At 45.6% G+C, this 11,173-nt stretch overlaps 1 pseudogene; it reads right to left on the reverse strand.

The window, feature by feature from the left end:
* Nucleotides 1-9,252: 9,252 nt before the first annotated feature.
* LOC148090600 (RNA polymerase II subunit A C-terminal domain phosphatase SSU72 pseudogene) lies at nt 9,253-9,837 on the reverse strand (annotated as a pseudogene).
* Nucleotides 9,838-11,173: the final 1,336 nt, after the last annotated feature.

Genomic DNA, 11,173 nt, shown 5'->3' on the forward strand with positions numbered 1-11,173 from the left:
TTATGCAGTGATTTTAAGTATTGTCCATGCCTCATTTGAATTAAATTATTTCAGTCTCTCAACTCCTCCTGTCCCTTGCTCTTTTCCTTAAAATGGATTCCTGGTTAAGCATCTTCATGGAAGCAGGCAGGGTGTGGTCTTTGTAATTGGTGCCCACTTCCTCTTGTGGTATCCAGGGTAACACCCTGTAAGGCAGAGAGAGAAGACACTGAAATAAGCTCAAGGTTCAATTTTCACTAACAACATCACCGGGAAGAATAAACTGAGAAGCACGTTCTCTGAAACAGAACAAGGCAGATGTCCCAAAGATGGTATGGACATCATTCCAGGCTTCCAGGCTGCAGTGGCCAGAGTAACGTGTCTCTTTTCCTCATCCCAAAAGAACATAGCCATGAATCAATCATAGTCCACTCTTCTCCTTTCCTTCATCTACTCTTTCTCCTGGATTTATTCAAAGCTTTCACCTTCCAACAGGCAATTCAGAAGAATATATCAAGAAACTAGAAGTGATTATTTGCATCTAAATATGTTTGGTTTCCTAAGAAGCAGCAATGTGACCAGGGATACCAAAAAAAGCTCTGAATGTGGTGCGTGCTACAGAACATATCTCATATACTTCACTTTTCAAAAAAGAATTGCATTTGAATTATGGTACCTGCTAATTTGTAGGAACTTGAAATTCAAAGCAGAAGATCCAGCCTATCAAGCATCATGTCACTGTGTTATTTCTCTCTCCAAATATCCCACTTCTGGATATTCTATATTGATCTAGGTGGCATGCAACTCAACCCGACCTTCAGATTTTAGGCTTCAGAAAGCTCACATGATTAACATCAATATTCAGTTCACTTTGACCCTGGCTGAGGCTGTGGGGGCCTGTCTTAAAAATTAATGACAGAGATGTTGAAGGAGAAAAACTCAAGAGATATAAAGCTCAAAAAAAAGTATTATTATGGTAGCCCAGCCTGTGTGGCTCAGCGCTTGAGCTTCGACCCAGGGACCAGGGAGTCAAGGTTCAATTCCACTGGGGCACATGCCCCCGTTGTGGGCTCCATCCCCAGCAGGGGGCGTGCAGGAGGCAGCAGATCAATGATTCTCATCATTGACGTTTCTATCTCTCTCTCCCTCTCTCGTCCTCTCTCTGAAATCAATTTTAAAAAACATTTAAAAAGTATTATTACAGTAAAAAAGTTGTACTAAAAATAAAGGTTAAGCCTGGAGAGAGCTGGCTACACTGTTAAAGCCATGGATCAGATATAATTTAAATCAATTTTTCACACACTGAATATTTTAAAATTGAAAGTAGAAATATGGCTATGTAAAATGCCTGAGTTTACCTTAATTTTCATTTACTTGAAAAAATAGAACATTTAATAAATTTATTCCTCATGATAAATAAATTGAGTTTATATTGTGAGATACTGAAGGAATCTGTTTATCTTACCGAACGTCCAAACATGTACATAAATTTTATGCTACATTATATTGTAAGAAAAAAGAATTCTAGCTCTAAGTCATGTGCTGTGTCTAGCTATATATGTGACGTTAGCTAAATCACTTTCCCAGTCTGATCCAGCTCCAGAGTGGTTATGTAGGGATGTGCCAGTTGACCTTGCTTCATTTTTTAATCCATGTGAATGGTGCTGCCCATAGTGCAAATACATTCCTATGTAGATGAAGAAATCAGGTTCCTGGGAGTTTCAAAAGGGAAATCAGGAACAGAAAAATGAGAAGGTAGCAGCCTGGATTCAAGAATTTGATAGAACAGAAAGAGAATTTCTGGACAAGAATCATACTTCTAAAGAGGTAGAATAATTCCCAGCATGCCATGGGTCTGCCCATTATCTTGACATCTTTCTTATGACTAGTCATTTTTTTAATTGAGTCAAACCATATATATACAATAAAATGTCATAATATGAAATATACAGCTCAACATAATGTTTCTGAGATTCACTCTCATTGTTACTGAGAATTGCTATTAAAAAAAAAAAACAACCTTTCAGCATATAACTCCACTTGAACCCCTGCACTAAATGATTGGACCAAACTCTAGCATGGCTTCTAGAGCTTAAGGCCATGTCCCTAGGATGATCTTAGCCAGCCCCTTAAAATGTCTGCCTGAGAAAGCTCAAGAACTGCCAGGAGAATTTACTCTTTGTTCCAGCTAAAACCTGGTGATAGGCAGATAGGCCCCTAAACCTCCTCTTGGAGTAGTTACTTTAGAAAGCTTGCAATTATAAATCCTTTCTCTGCCCTTTTGAGATATAAATCTTCCACCACTCAGTACTGTCTCCTGAAAGGCCTGAGAGCCATTTCTTTGAAATGTATACAGTCAGGGAGATTACTCTTTTTCTTTGTCTGGCCCCATGAGAGGGTAGGGTCCTCACTTCAGTGGGCCCCTTCTTCCAACTTGTACCACTGCCTCCTTTCATAAAGATATGAGAAGTATGTTTCTCTTCCACATAAGTATCATTTTGCAAACCCAAGTGGCCTAGTCACATGGAACAAATCCCCTCTTAATGACCTCTGTGCCTTTCCTTTAGCACACTCCAGCCTTCAAAAAGTCTCCCGCTTTTTGTTTCAGTGGAACTAAGTTCAGGCACTGAGTTCTCTCTCCTATTGTAGTAGTTATTAGTGAATAAAATTCTGCCTTTATGGCATTAACTAGTTTCTGGCTTTGTTTATTTTTAACATTACATGTAACAATATTTTTATGTTTGCTGAAAGGAATTTCATTAAGGGATCATGCCACCTATTAATGTATTTATTCCACTTACAATTAGCTTATAACTCATTCTCTTTAAGAAACATTTATAAACTGAGCAAAGGCAATCTGGTATACCTCATTATTAGGCTGTTTTGATAAATACTGGTAATCTCCAACAGTTAGAGATAGAAAAAGGTCCCTAGGTCTCCTCCTCTGGCACCTCACCACCCAGTGGCATGTTTTAAGTCATAGATAGTAGTCTGTTGCACATTCCACAATTATGAGAAAGTGGGCATAACTTTGTCCTTTCAGGCATTTCAGTAAACATTGTTTTACATTTCTATGTAAGATCAACATGACACTATTCAGACTCCTCTAAAAGTGGTTACATACAAGAAACAGAGCTAATCGTAGATCTGGGGCACCAGTCTGAGAGGTACAGGACCCTGGCTTCTCAGGATCTCTTATCCAATTCCTGCAAAGGCAGAAATATAAAATCATTCCTAGCCAATCCACATATACTGAAATCACTCAAGTAAGCAATTAAAATGATTCTTTATATTATACTAATTAACAACCCATCTGTTGGTGTTCAGAGATAAAGATATTGGAAGGACACCAGCAGAGCCAAAATTTCTGAATATAGACTCTGAAATGCTAAATAAACTAGGCCCAGCAGTATATACCATGGTGTAGATTGAAAACTAGCATGAGCACGTGGGTGCGAGCGCACATACACACACACACACACTACACGAACCACATTTTAAAGTAAATTGCAGACAATATTGGAAATTTTCGTATAAACATCCAAATACAACTTGCTAATACAGAACTTATGGCTACATTCAGGAACTAGCCCAGGGAGACTTTTCTTCTTGACAGATTGACAAAAGAGGCTTCTCTTCTCTTCTTGAGGAGTGCCTATAGTTGTTCATTTGGCTGATTCTGTCCTAGCTTCTGAGCCTGGGCCATCTCTGAAGTTTAATTGTATTTAAAGAATCAAAAGGTGAGAGACAGAGCAATTATTATATTAGTATAGCATATTGCTGACCTAGAGTCCCTGGTATTTAACTCTGAAACAACGGGAGTATCCTCCTGTATTCATTAGATATTGATACACACTCAGTAGCTTTGACAGAAAATTTTATTTCACTGTATCTGTAATTGGACGGTAAGGGTCACACAACTGGGAGTTGGATAAAGTAGAGTGGGCTTGGCTGACCCAACTCTGCTTCACATGTCTCACTTGGGTTCCAGGCTGGGGAAAGCTTTTCTCACGCTAATACTCAAGGTGCAAGAGCGCAAGAAGAAATGCGTGAGGCCTTGTAGGGTCTAGATTTGTGACTGACTCTCAGTCACTTCCACCCTCATGCCATAGGACAGAGCAAGTCGGCAGGTGAAGCTGAAAGTCAAGGGGCAGGGAGGGTGCCCTCTGCCCATGATGAGGTCACAGTGAGGCAGCAGATGCAGGCAGGGCTGCAGCACGTGAGCCTGTCATTCAGCTGTTACCCTTCCCTGAACTAAATATTTCTCTTTTCATTACACCTATTAAAATATTATTGACCAAGAAGGAAAGAGATTTTTTAAAAATTTTTGACAGATTTTTTTTTTTCATTTTGTGTGCAAGCCTCCTACAAATATCAAGACCTAATGCAGATGTTTTATAAAATTGTATTCATTCATTTTACAATCAAATATTGAGCACCTACTATAACAGATCAAGTGAGGCAATGCGAGTAATACAAAGATGGATCAGATGTAGATTATTTCTCAGTGATCTTGGGGGTTTGGGAGTTCAGGATGGAACCGTGGGGTTTGAGAAGCAGAAATAGAGCACTGTGGTTAAAACCGTAAGTTTGGGGCTTAGGCATTCCTACATTGGGGTCTAAGCCCCATCATTTCAGGCAAGCTATTTATTCTCTCTCTGCCTCAGTTTTAACCGTTGACAAATAGACAAAACAAGATCGCATACCTTTGAGATGGAGAATGAAAAATATGTAACTTATGCTTGACACTTACAGTGTTCAATTAGTAGCTGGTGTAAGACTCCAAGTTACTTTGGCCAGACTGGACACAACCTCCTCCCCTTCACTCCCTCCTCCGCTCTGTTGTGTCAACAGTCCTGTGTTGATTGCTGTCCAACAGCTGGCTTTGGTGACAACCTTCGCAATAACAAGCTGTAAAAAACAAACTACAGGGAGTTAAATCGTTTTCAGGGATCTGTTCGGTCATGACATTCATATAAACAACTCTCAATCACTTTCCCTACAGAAACGACAACCTGGAACAGAATCAGAAAACCTGGGTAGAGCACTTATGTGCTGACCCCATGCCATGTGCTTCCCAGCACAGTCCAGTTGGTTGTAGGACCACAGAACAAGGGGGCCCACTGTTGGGTGCAAAAGCTGATCTTCTGACATGCAGTTGATTTTCTAGAATCTCACTGACTGAGGAAACACATCCTTAATATCAATCGACCAGGGGCCATGACAGCTCCAGGACAAAAAAATGTAAATAAGCAAAGGCCTCATGTAATTTCAGGCTGCATTTATGTAAAACAAGCATCCCTCCCTCTTTACACCGCAGCTGGCCCCTAGTGGCCCCTGGGGGTCTGTTATGTCAGTCACTGCCTGCCTGCCCTGCAAGGGCAGTGGGAGGCTAGAGCACTGGAGGCTGGAGGTACTACTTATCAGGACGTTTACATCATCAGGGAGAATGGAGGAGCTGGGATGGAAAATGGACAGAGGATCCAGGTGGAAAAGGCTCAGTGACTGGACAGAATGAGGAGGAGGGTGGATGACGGGGGTACTAGAAAATGTCATAGATGCCTGGTATGAGGTTCAAAAGAGCAGAGGTTTTATTGTTGTTCCTCAATTAAATCTAAGATTTTTTTTCCTCCCAGGATCTATATACAAACAATTTTAAAAATATGTGATTGAGAAATAGTTTGACTACTTGTCTTGTTCTAGAGATCTAATGTACAGCAATGGTGGTGACAGTTAACAATACTGTTTCGTATACTTGTAATTTCCTAAGAGGATAGCTCTTAAATCTTCCTAGCATATACCCATGGGAACTGTGGAGAGGTAATGGGTAAGTTAACAGGTTTGATTGTGGTGGTCATTTCATAATGTGTATGTATATCAAAACATCAAGAGCACACCTTAAATATACACAACTTTTATGTCAATGATATCTCAATAAAACTGTTAAAAATGAGTATGGCCTGTAGGAAAATGACTTTCAGAGAAACATCGAACAATGAATCTGAAAACATGGGCTGGACACTGGTTTTGTGCAAAGTGCATGGTCACAAATACATATATATGGGTTTTGTGCAAAGTGCAGGGTCACAAATACATATATATGGCCAAGATTAAGGGGGGGCACATGAAATGACAATATCATGAGTTAGGCTTCCCTGCTCTAGAAAGGACTGAAGCCTAAAATTCAAGAATAGGGCTACTTCCTATCATCTGACAAGTTCCATGGAAGTTGCTCACCTGCACTGGCCCAAATGTGGACAAAAGTGAACAATAGGAAAGGAACTTTCACTACTATGTAGGAACACAGCATTTTCCTCTTGACTTTTTTAAATGGACAAAAAAAAGCATCCTTGCGATTTCTCCCTAGTAAACTTTTTGGTTGTTACTGTTAAATTGTGCGGCAAATACTCATGAAACAAACCAAGGACTGGAAAACATTCATGAAGAGGGTCCACTCGGTGCAAGTTGGGCTTTCTGAGGAGCAATCAACTTTTGTCATTACTTTGTGCTCTGTGACTAGTTCCCCCAAACCCACAGAGTTCCCCTGCAGGCTACATTTGTAGGCTCCTTAGGAGCTGGCCCAGGCACATTCCATCGGGCGAACACATATTACTTTTGCACTACCCAGCTCCTTTCCAGACTTAAAGCAGGAATGGCCTGTTCCTCGATTTCTGCTGAGAGTTGCTTACAATGTTTCCTTTTATTTTTAAACTTAGTAGATGGTATCAATTGATTCGCTGAACCAATGGGCTGGAATTATCCATTTAAAATGACAATAGCATTTCAGGAAAAGTAACTGATTGTGGATAGAACTAGTCTTAGACACAATTGGAAAGTGTACATTTATAAAGTAAAAATTCAGCTGTTTCTTCATTTGCTTTCTGTGTTTTCTCTTCTCAACTCTGAAGTCCCAAGACCTGAGGCTCCCAAGAGCCTTTCAGAATAACTCTGTGCTCTCAACCAATAATTTTTTCCCTCACCCTCCTCACCCTTCCAAACTCCACTGCATTTGTGCTTGTTTCTCACTCACCATTATAGAGAAAACCTTCCTGACGAAGGAAATGCTTATTATGTATCAGAAAAGGTTTCAAACTAAGGTTCAATTGTGGGGTAAGGGAGTGGGAGAGGAACTTTGTGAGATTTACCTTCTAATCAGTGTTTCTCAAACAGCAGCAGGCTTCAGGATCACCTGCATCACTGGTTCACAGCACAGATTTCTGTTCTCCTCCAGTAGCTCTGGGTTGGGGCCTGAGAGTCTGTGTTTCTAACAAGCTCCCCGGTGATGCTGATACAGCTGCTGGTCCAGGGACCACACCTTGAGAACCACTGCTTTAAGGCAAAAATGTGAGTGACTGCCTAATTTGTCTTGGCATCCAAATGGCAGTGTGAGCAGGACTGGCACATTCTATGGAAACCTCTTGCTCCAAATTTCGGATTTTATTCTTCACTTGTTGTGAGAGTCACAAGCTGCTACTGGGAAAAAGACATATGATTTAGAGTAAGATTTGTATTTGTTGTCTGCTTTCCCACTCGCTGGAAATTTCTTTAAGTCTATGAGTTCAAAGAACTTATATGTATATATGTATAACCTATGGACACAGAGAATAGTGTGGAGGCCTGGGGGGTGGGGGTGGGGGCGGATGCAGGGTAAAGGGGATCAATGGCAGGGGAAAAGGGGACATCTGTAATACTTTCAACAATAAAGATAAAAGAATAAAAAAAGCCTGAGCCTCAGTTTTGTATTATAAGTAGAACAATAACTCCTTTGTGGGGCTCAAAACACGTGTGAGGATGCCCTGTAAACAATCAAGTGCTCTACAAATGGCATAATTGTCCTCCAGGAAGTGGTTTCTCCAAGGTAGCTATTAAAAATGAAGAGATGGAAGACCAAATCCTGTTTTCAGAAACGCAGAGCTACCTGTGTTCCCTGGGTCACCAACAAAGCTAGTTTCCTCAAACCTCTTCTGTCGTAGGTTAAAAAAGGAAATACTATACTAAGCTTCCACGTAAGGCTTTTGTATGCCCTGGAGAGCCGCGCACACACAGTGCAGCTCTGCAGAGAACAAAGGGAAACTTTCTGGCATCCTACATATTCCAAGAGCAATCCTAGTCCCTGTTGTGGAAAATCCATAAAAACAGCACCTGTGCAATTTTTCTTAGCAGCAATACATTCAGAAAGCATCAGAATAGAGCTACATGGACATGATTCATTGACTGTACCCTATTCCATTTTTTACCCCTCATCTTTCCCGTGGAACTTAATAATTAGAGAAAAACATATCTCCTGTGATCGCAACACACACTGCTATGCGTTCCATTTGTTAGACTCAAATCTCATCGTTAAAAGCTCAATACCTGGAGCCGTGGAAAATGTGCAGCTCTCAGAAGATACCATCCCAGATCCCGAAACAGCTGGGAGGAGCCACTGTAGTGTCCCCCTAACATTCTCACATCCATAGCTAAGGCAGGAACAGACGTGTCTCTGCAGGGGACAGTTCTTACCCCTTGGAGTCATTCCTTGCTGGCAGCAGCCCTTGCAGAAGGCGTAAGAGCTGCACCCCACAGGCTGGCCTTTTCCCAGTTGGAGATGTCAGGCGCACTCAGGGTTTCTGCTTCCCTGACACAAGAGCAAGTGAACACTCAGGTGCAGGCCGTCAGGAACTGAGGAGGGGTAGTCACCCCACGCATTGGATGTCATGGCCCCGCCCGCCTGTTGACACCAAATGAGACTATACAACTCAACAGGCATAAAGCTCGGAAAATAAGGGAGGGAGGGAAGGGGAGCGCTGCAGGCATCCTTCCTACACTTCACTCCACGCATGCGTCCCATCGCACCACACCTTGCCCTCCGGGTCCCCACTCGGCCCTCACAGTGTCCTCTCCTCGGAGGGGGCAGCCCAAAGCCTGCAGTCACCCGAGACAGTCCTGTGGGTCGGCAGCGTCGCAAGGGTCTGGGCCCCACCCGCTCTGACTTTTCCCTAAACTAGCAGCACGCTTACAGGACAACTGCGGAATGAAAGGCAGATATACTGGGAGGAAATGTACTATAAACCATTTATTTCTTTTTGGTTAAAGAAAAGAACTTCATAAACCCTATCCCACTTGTAAGCGAAAGTGGGATAAAAAACTGATCGCTGTTAACCGGCATTCGTGCGTCAGGTTTCTTCGGGCGCCGCTGCCCAGCGGGGAAGCCGCCGGAGTCCGGCGAGGCTTCGGGACGGAAAGCGCCTCAACGGGAGGCGGCGCCGGGCGCTGCGCGAGGCCCGGCCGCGGTCAGTAGAAGCAGACGGTGTGCAGGAAGGTCTGGCCGCTCTGCTCCTCGAACTCCAGCAGCAGCTCCCCCAGCTCGCTGTCCACGTCGTCCATGAGCTGCACGCACTGGCAGAGCTCGGAGAAGAGGATGGCGCCCAGCCGGGCCTCCTCGTAGGTGTCCTTGATGTCCACGTTGACCACGTGCACCAGCCGGCAGCTCTCCTGCTCCCGCGCGGTCAGCTCCCGCACCACGTCGTCGTACACCTTCTCGTCGCACGTGAGGATCAGGTCGAACTCGTCCGTGCAGCTGCGGAAGTGCTCGGGGCCCGGCTTGATCCGCCTGTTGCTCCTCAGCATGTGCAGCACGCCGTTCCTCGTGTACAGGTCGCGGTCTTTGCTCACGAGGTCGCTGTACATCTCGTCGTACGTGGTGCCGAAGTCGTACACGTTGGGCTTGTCCAGCGCGGGCCCCGGCAGCTTCACGCGCTCCGCCGTCCCGAAGGAGCTCACGGCGAAGCCCTTCCTGCTGAGCAGCCGGTGGGCCTCCATGCTGCGGTTCTGGTTGCTGGAGCAGACCACCGCCACCCGCAGGCGCGCCGACGCCATGGCGCCCGGCGATCGGCCGCCCCCTCCCGGCTTCCCGGCCCGGCCGGCAGAGGCGCTGCCGCAGCGGCAAGATGGCAGCCGCGGCCCCCGCGGGCCTGACGCAAGCGGCGCGCCGGGCGGCGGCGGGCGCGGGCCGTGTGCAGAGCGTCCGTCGGGGCCTCGCGCGCTGGCCCAGAGCCGCGCCCAGGACCCGGAGCCCGGCGGGCGGCAGGCCCGCGCATGCGCCCTGGCGCCGGCGGCCAGGCCCAGGCCCGCGTGCTTCCCGGGGGCTGCGCGCGCGCCCGGCTCTTCTTCGCGGGCTCCGCTGGCTCCCTGCGAAGCGCGCGTTGTTTTACACTTTGCCTCTGTGCTCGGGTCCCTGGCACCCTGCTCTGGCTGTGCAAACGCATCTGAGAATTGCCGCTGGTCAGGACGCGCCTCCGCGGGACCAGGGCGCAGGGCAAGAGCAAGGGGCGCGAGGCCTTCGCACCCGAGCTCACGCCTGAAGTCGGTCTCGGAAAACATAAAACGGGAGGAGCAGGAACGGAGGCCCGCAAAGCAGAGCTGGGAGGACACTGAGGACGTGGGGCCCGTGCACGGCGCGCCTCAGACCTCGAGCTAACGGGAATGTTCAGCTGAACTGCGCTTACACTCGGCTCCAGGCCCGCAGCACACATCCTGGGTCAGCGGTGGCCGCGCGGATACGCATGCACTTGACGCCCTCCTCGTCCTGGAGGCCTGACCCCTGCATCCCAACCTTGAAAGGAGCCGATCGGTTTCAGGATGCAGCGTCCTCCACTTCCAGGATGGGCCAGCCAGTCCCTGGTGACCTAGCCCGAGCCCTGCAGCCACATGCAGGACCGAAATGGGAACAGCCCCTTCGCTGGCCCTTATAACCCTGTCCTTCTCTGTGCCCGGATGGCAATCTCTCCTTGCTCAAATAACACTTTTTATTCTGTATTGCAGCCTAAACCTCAGTACTATTATTATTATAACTATTACTATTTAGCTTAAAACGTTCAACAAATTGTTTGTGTGCATCTACTATGTAAAAGCCACTCCTAGGTGCTGGGCATCCCTCACTGCACAAAAGAGGGAAAAGACACAACACCCCCTCCCCCGTAAAAAATCTGTCCTCTCAGAATTTATAGTCAAAGGTATTTATAATCTGGAATTAAACCCAATTTTCAAATCCTTCTTTTACTCCAAAGTGTAAGAGTGAAATGTGTTTATTTTCAAGAAGAATAAATTCTAATGGAACCAATATTTCTGCAAGTGCCTTCCAAGGATCACCTTCAACAGAATGCCCTTAACATGCTAGTCAAAACAAACATTAATGGGCTCCACAGCAGGCCCA

The sequence above is a fragment of the Miniopterus natalensis genome, chromosome X, assembly GCF_054644295.1.
Source record: "Miniopterus natalensis isolate mMinNat1 chromosome X, mMinNat1.hap1, whole genome shotgun sequence".
NCBI classification, from domain to species: Eukaryota; Metazoa; Chordata; class Mammalia; order Chiroptera; family Miniopteridae; genus Miniopterus; species Miniopterus natalensis.